Genomic DNA, 8121 nt, shown 5'->3' on the forward strand with positions numbered 1-8121 from the left:
AGACTGGACACATAAAGAGGATCCAGCATTTTGTTGCATGCAGGAAACACACCTCAGAGACAAAGACAGACACTACCTCAGAATAAATGGCTGGAAAACAACTTTCCAAGCAAATGGCCAGAAGAAACAAGCTGGAGTTGCCATTCTAATATAAAATAAAATTGATTTGCAACCAAAAGTCATTAAAAACAATAAGAAAGGACACTTCATTTCACCAAAGGGAAAATCCACCAAGATAGACTCTCAATCCTAAATATCTATGCTCCAAATGCAAGGGCACCTACATTCATAAAAGAAACCTTACTAAAGCTCAAAGCACACATTGCTCCTCACATGATAATAGTATGACAAGAACTTCAAGTCTCTAAAGAAAGAAATTGAGAAAGGTCTCTAAAGGTAGAAAGATCTTCTATGCTCATGGATTGGCAGGATTAATATAGTAAAGATGGCCATTTGGCCAAAAGCAATCTACAGATTCAATGTAATCCCCATCAAAATTCCTACTCAATTCTTTATAGAGATAGAAAGAGTAATTTGCAAATTCATTTGGAATAACGAAAACCCAGGATAGCGAAGCCTATACTCAACAATAAAAGAACTTCAGGGGGAATCACCATCCCTGACTTCAAGCAGTATTAGAGAGCAATAGTCATAAAAACTGTATGGTATTGGTACAGAGACAGGAAGATAGATAATTGGAACAAAACTGAAGACCCAAAAATAAACCCATATACCTATGGCCACTTGATCTTTGACAAAGGAGCTAAAACCATTCAGTGGGAGAAAGCACTTTCAACAAATGGTGTGGTTCAACTGGAGGTCAGCATGTAGAAGAATGCAAATCAATCCATTCTCATCACCCTCTACAAAGCTTAAGTCCAAGTGGATCAAGGCCCTCCACATCAAACCAGATACACTCAAACTAATAGAAGAAAAAGTGGGGAAGAGTCTCGAACACATGGGCACTGAGAAAAATTTCCTGAACAAAACACCAATGGTTTATTATCTAAGATCAACAATTGACAAATGAGACCTCATAAAACCACAAAGCATCTGTAAGACAAAAGACACTGTCATTAGAACAAACAGCAACTAACAGGTTGGGAAAAGATCTTTACAAATCCTACATCTGATAGAGGACTAATATCAAAAATATACAAAGAACTCAAGAAGTTAGATTCCAGAGAGCCAAATAACCCTATTAAAAATGGGGTACAGAGCTAAACAAAACATTCTCAGCTGAGGATTATTGAATGGCCAAAAAGCACCTAAAGAAATGCTCAACCTCCTAAGTCATCAGGGAAATGCAAATCGAAACAACTCTGAGAATCCACCTCATACCAGTCAGAATGGCTAAGATAAAAAAAGCTCAGGTGACAACAGATGCTGGCAAGGATATGGAGAAAGAGGAACACTCCTCCATTGTTGGTGGGATTGGAAACTGGTACAACCATTCTGGAAATCAGTCTGGAGGTTCCTCAGAAAATTGGACATTCTACTACCTGAGGACCCAGCTATAGCTCTCCTGGTAATATACCCAAAAGATGCTCCAAAATACAACAAAGACACATGCTCCACTATGTTCATAGCAGCCTTATTTATAATAGCCAGAAGCTGGAAAGAACCCAGATGCCCTTCAACAGAGGAATGGATTAAAAAACTGTGGTACATCTACACAATGGAGTACTACTCAGCTCTCAAAAACAATGTGTTCATGAAATTCATAGGGAAATGGAATGAACTAGAAAATACCATCCTGAGTGAGGTAACTCAATCACAGAAAAACACACTGGGTATGCACTCATTGATATGTGGATATTAGCCAAAAAGCTTGAATTACCCCAGATGCAATCCACAGACCACAGGAAGCTCAAGAAGGATGATGACCAAAAGGCTGATGCTCCCACTCCTTTTTTTTTTTTTTTTGCTCCCCACTCCTTCTTAAAAGGGATAAAAATATCCATAGAAAGAGATGGAAGCAAATTTTAGAGCAGTGACTCAAGGAATGGCCATTCAGAGCCTGCCTCACATGTGGCCCATATATATATATATCCACCAAAACTAGATAAGATTGATGAAGCTGAAAAATGCATGCTGAAAGGGACCGGATATATATCTCTCTTGAGAGACACATCCAGAGCATGTCTAATACAGAGGTCAATGCTAGCAGCAAACCACCAAACTGAGAACAGGACCCCCCTGTGGGGAATTAGAAGAAGGATTGAAAGATTTGAAGGAGCTTACAACCCCATAAGAACAATGCCAACCAACCAGAGCTTCCAGGGACTAAACCACTACCGAAAAACTATACATGGACTGACCCAGGGCTCCAACTGCATATGTAACAGAGAATAGCTTAGTTGGAGCACCAGTGGAAGGGGAAGCCCTTGGTCCTGACAAGGTTGGACACCCAGTGCAGGTGAATATGGGGGAGGGGCAGTAAGGGGGATGTACAGAGGGAATACCCATATGGGGGAGGAGGAAGGGAGGAAATGGGGGCTATGGACAGGAAACCGGGAAGGGGAATAACATTTGAAATGTAAGTAAAGAAATATATCTAATAAAAAATTTTTTTTTTTTTTTTTTTTTTGAGATTGGGAACGAAACCAAGTGCTTTTTCTTTCTTAGAAAACGATTTACCGCTGAGCTAAATCCCTAACCCCATAAAAAAAAAAATTAAAAAAAAGAAGAATCTTGTCCAATGTGGGTTGAGCTGTTACATTGATATAGCAATAGGTCATTAGTAGAAATTTTATTGCTATTTTCCATTAGCAAAATAATAGTAGTTGCTTTTCCCTTAGGGTCCATGACTTATCTATTCTTAGTTTTATGTCCTAATTAATGGTATTAAATTTTATCTTGTCAAGTCATCAGATAGCCTCATAACATTTGTGTTACTATATCTTGCAGGAAGGTTGCTAATAGATCTTATGTGTAATACTTGGGTGATATTTATAGTTACTTTTCTCCTCCAGGACTGCATATAATACCTTCCAGTACAATGAATGCTAGTTATTATGAGAGAAGCTTCTAATTGAACACTGCCCCAATTTCTCCATGTTTAATGATACAAGTAAGTGGTATCCTCAATAATAGTACTTTACTTTCAGACGGCTGAGGGCATTAAATCACATTGACAAAAGCATATGATGTTTGGGGGAGGCATGGGACGATTTGGTCAATGACTCAAGAGGATAAAACCCATGCCTGAGATTGGGTGTTTGACTTGGTAGCATAGTTGAGGCATTTTCCCATATGCAGTCATTCTATTTAAATTGCTTTTACATGTGTTTATATTTTAAGGAGCATCAAAAAAAATTGGTTCCCTTGTAGATTTTAAAACAGATTTTTAGTGTTTGTTATCTTTCCCCATGTTCTCCCCTCTATTGTGATTCGACATCCCTTATGCACTTCAATATACCTCTTATAGTTTGTCCTTTACTCCTTTATATTCTATTTCATCTTTCTTGGAAGATCCCCACCCCTCTCCAAACACTGGACCTTAAGAGCTACCTAACTTCTCTAGATATTATGAACAAAACATATATCTAAAGAATAAAATCTAACATCTACATGTATAAGAAAATATGTAATGTTTCGTTCTGGCTCTGTATTATGTAACGGGATGATTGTTCCCTAGCTCCATCAATTTACCAGATCATTTAATAATTTCAATTTTCTTAATAGCTGAACAATATTTCATTGTATAAATGTGCCCCCTTTTCATTGTCCATTAATAAATTTATTGAAAACTAGACTTTTTCTAATTTCTGGCTATTCTAAATAGAACAGCATTGAACATGAACAGGCAAGCATGTCTGCAGCAGGACAGAGTCCTTTGGGTACATAGCCAAGAGTAGGATAGCTGGATCTTGTGGTAAGTAGGTCAATTGCTTTTTTAATCATTTCAACGCTGGTTCCCATACTGACTACCAGTTTGTACTTCCTCCAGCAATGAATAAGTGTTCTACATTTCCTACATTTTTTTGCCAGAATAAGCTGTCATTATTAATTAACTAATCTTAGCTATTCTGACTGGGATAAGACGAAATTTCAAAGTAGTTTTACTTTGTTATTCTGATGCATAAAGTTGTTAAAATCATTTCTTACCTATTTGTAGTTTACATTTCGAGAACTTTGTTTAGTGCTATACCTAGTTTTAATTAGGTTGTTTGTTTTCTCTATGTTCAGCTTTTTTTTATTGTTTATATATTCTAGATATTAACCATCTATCAGATGGATAATTGATATATGTTTTTTACCATTTTGTAGACTGCTTCTTTGATTAAATGATGATGCCTTTTGATGCAAAGAGGCCTTTTAGTTTCACAAAGTCCAATTTATTGTTGGACTTAGTTTCTGTGGTATCAGTGTCTTATTCATAGAGCTATTTCCTGTGCCAATGAGTTCAAACCTGTGTCCTAATTTCTTTTCTTTTCTTTCATGTTTAGGATATCTACTTAGATTTTGTGCTGTATAATAAATTTGGATATACTTTTCTCTCATTTTTTCTTATATCCTCTTCCTTCCTTACTTTTTTCCCTTTCTTTTTTCAGTTTTGTAGGAGTTTTATTTCTTTATTTGTTTATTTATGCTCCCTCCCAGTCTCCTCCTCACAGAGTCCTTCCTCCTTTCACTTCTCTTCTGAGAGTGTGGTTACTCCACTGGGTATGCCTTGACCCTGGCACATAAAATCTCTTCAGAGTAAGAAACATCAAATCTCTGGAGGGTTAAGCACATCTCTTCCAGCTGTCTGTAGCTATTCAGTTTGACCAACATTTAATGAAGATGATATCTTTTCTCTAGTGTATATTTTTGGCTTTTTTTGTTGTTGTCAACATGCATGTGAGTGTAAGTATGTGTAAGTATCTTCCATTCCATTTCTCATATCTCTATACCTGTTTTATGCCAATTACAAGCTGTTTCTGTAATACAGCTAGATATCTAGGATATTGATATCAACAATTTTTTTTATTCAGGACTGTTTTATCCATCATGAAATTTTTGTTGTTTGTATTTTTTACATTGTTTTGTTTCAACATTGTATTTTAAATTTTGGGAAGCTGATATTGGTTGCTGTTGATGGTGGTGGTGGTAGCAGTTGTGGTGGCAGTGCTTTGTGTGTGTGTGTGTGTGTGTGTGTGTGTGTGTGTGTGTGTGCTTTACACTCTTTTGTTTAATGTTTCTGAGATATTCACTGTTTCCTTTTCAGAATAATGGTACCTCTCTTTACATTTCTACCATCTTCTATGGAGTTACATTGGAATACATATTTGCTTCAATTTAATTTTTATCATGAATTCTTTCAATCTTTCATACAATGTGATTAATAGTTTTGGTGAGTGTAGTAATCTGGACTGGTATCTGTGGTCATTCAGACCTTGAAGAATATCTGTAGGTCTTTGAGAGTTTCCATTGAGGAGGCAGGAGATATTCTAATGGGTATGCTTTTATATTTGTCTTGATATTTTTCACTGTACTTTGTAATATTTACATTATTCGTTATAAATAATTGTGAATAATTTGTGTTTTGATTATTATGGGTCAAGAGAAGTTGCTTCTATGGTCCTATTTCTTGATTTTTTTTTTTGTAGATTGGTGACATTTTTTATGTGTTGCTTAAAATTGTTTTCTATGCCCTTTTCCTAGATTTCTTTTCTTTCCTCTATATCATAGATATTTTTTAAATATAATTTTGGAAATCTTGGATGTTTTTGTGCCTGGAATTTTAGGACGTAACATTTTCTTTTTCTGATCTATTCATTACTTTTACCTTGTCATCAATACTTGAAATTCTCTGTTCCAAATCTTTAGTCTGTTGGCAATATGGCTTACCTCTAAAGTTTATGTTTGACTTCTTGGTATTTTCATTTACAATTTCTTATTGAGTTTACCTTTCTTAAAGAAGCAATTTATTCTAGAGCTTTTAGGTGTGCTGTCAAGCTGCTGATATATGCTCTCTCCTGTTTCTTTCTGCAGGGACTCAGAGCTATGAGTTTTCCTCTCAGCACAGCTTTCATTGTGTCCCATAAGTTTGGGTATGTTATACCTTCATTTTCATTAAATTCTAAGAAGTCTTTAATTTCTTTCTTTCTTTATTCCTTGACCAGGTTATCATTGAGTAGAGCATTGTTCAACTTCCATGTATATGTGGGAGTTCTTTCCTTATTGTTATTGAAGACCAGCTTCAGCCCGTGGTGGTCTGATAGGAAGCATGGGATTATTTCTATCTTTCTGTATCTGTTGAGCCTTGTTTTATGACCTATTATATGGTCAATTTTGGAGAAAGTACCATGAGGTGGTGAGAGGAAGGTATATCCTTTTGTTTTATGATAGAATGTTCTATAAATATCTGTTAAGTCCATTTGGTTCATGACTTCTCTCAGTCTGTTTACATCTCTGTTAAATTTCTGTTTCCATGACTGTCCATTCATGAGAGTGGGGTGTTGAAATCTCCTACTATTATTGTGTGAGGTACAATGGGTGCTTTGAGCTTTAGTAAGGTTTCTTTTATGTATGTAGGTGCCCTTGTATTTGGAGCATAGATATTTAGGATTGAGAGTTCATCATGTTGGATTTTTCCTTTGATGAATATGAAGTGTCCTTCCTTAACTTTTTTGATGACTTTTGGTTGAAAAGTGATTTTATTCGATATTAGAATGGCTACCCCAGCTTGCTTCTTCTGACCATTTGCTTGGAAAGTTGTTTTCCAGCCTTTCACTCTGAGGTAGTGTCTGTCTTTGTCTCTGAGGTGTGTTTCCTTTAGGCAGCAGAATGCAGGGTCCTCATTGCGTATCCAGTTTGTTAATCTGTGTCTTTTTATTGGGGAATTGAGTCCATTGATGTTGAAAGATATTATGGAATAGTGATTGTTGCTTCCTGTTATATTCGTATTTGGATATGAGATTACGTTTGTGTGCTTTTCTTCTTTATTTTTTTTGTTGCCAAGACGATTAGTTTCTTGCTTTTTCTAGGGTGTAGCTTGCCTCCCTATGTAGGGCTTTACCATTTATTATCCTTTGTACTGGTGTATTTGTAGAAAGATACTGTGTAAATTTGGCTTTGTTATGAAATTCATAGGCAAATGGATGGAACTGGAAAATATCATCCTGAGTGAGGTAACCCAATCACAGAAAAACTCACACGGTATGTATTCATTGATAAGTGGTTATTAGCCCAAATGCTCCAATTACCCCAGATGCACAGAACACATGAAACTCAAGAAGGATGACCAAAATGCAAATGCCTCACTCCTTTTTTAAAGGGGGAACAAGAATACCCTTGGGAGGAAATAGGAAGGCAAAGTTTAGAACAGAGGCAGAAGGAACACCCATTCATAGCCTGCCCCATATGTGGCCTATACATATACAGCCACCAAACCAGATAAAATGGATGAAGCAAAGAATTGCAGACTGACAGGAACCGGTTGTAGATCTCTCCTGAGAGACACAGCCAGAATATGGCAAATACATAGGCAAATGCCAGCAGCAAACCACTGAACTGAGAACGGGACCCCTGTTGAAGGAATCGGAGAAAGGACTGAAAGAGCTTGAAGGGACTTGAGACCCCCATAAGAACAACAAGGCCAACCAACCAGAGCTTCCAGGGACTAAGCCACTACCCAAAGACTATACATGGACTGACCCTGGGCTCCAACTGCATAGGTAGCAATGAATAGCCGAGTAAGAGCACCAGTGGAAGGGGAAGCCCTTGGTCCTTCCAAGACTGAACCACCAGTGAATGTGATTGTTGAGGGAGAGCATGGTAATGGGGAGAGGATGGGGAGGGGAACACCTCTAGAGAAGGGGAGGGGGAGGTGTTAGGGAGATGTTGGCCAGGAAACCAGGAAAGGGAATAACAATCTAAATGTAAATAAGAAACACCCAAGTTAATAAAGATGAAAAAAATTCTTAAAATGTGCCTTCATATCTTGAAATCTTTTCATTATTTAGTTTAGCTGTTTGTGCTTTCACAGTCTTTACTAAGTCATTTATTCATATTGTCCTTAAATCCTATAAGCATATTTTAACATATTTTAAAGTCATCATCTTCTGCTTCATCTAAACTATTTTGCTAGGGCATAATACAATAAGATTGTGCTATTTTCTGGAGAAGACATCT

Source organism: Rattus rattus, chromosome 5 (assembly GCF_011064425.1).
Source record: "Rattus rattus isolate New Zealand chromosome 5, Rrattus_CSIRO_v1, whole genome shotgun sequence".
Classification (NCBI taxonomy): domain Eukaryota; kingdom Metazoa; phylum Chordata; class Mammalia; order Rodentia; family Muridae; genus Rattus; species Rattus rattus.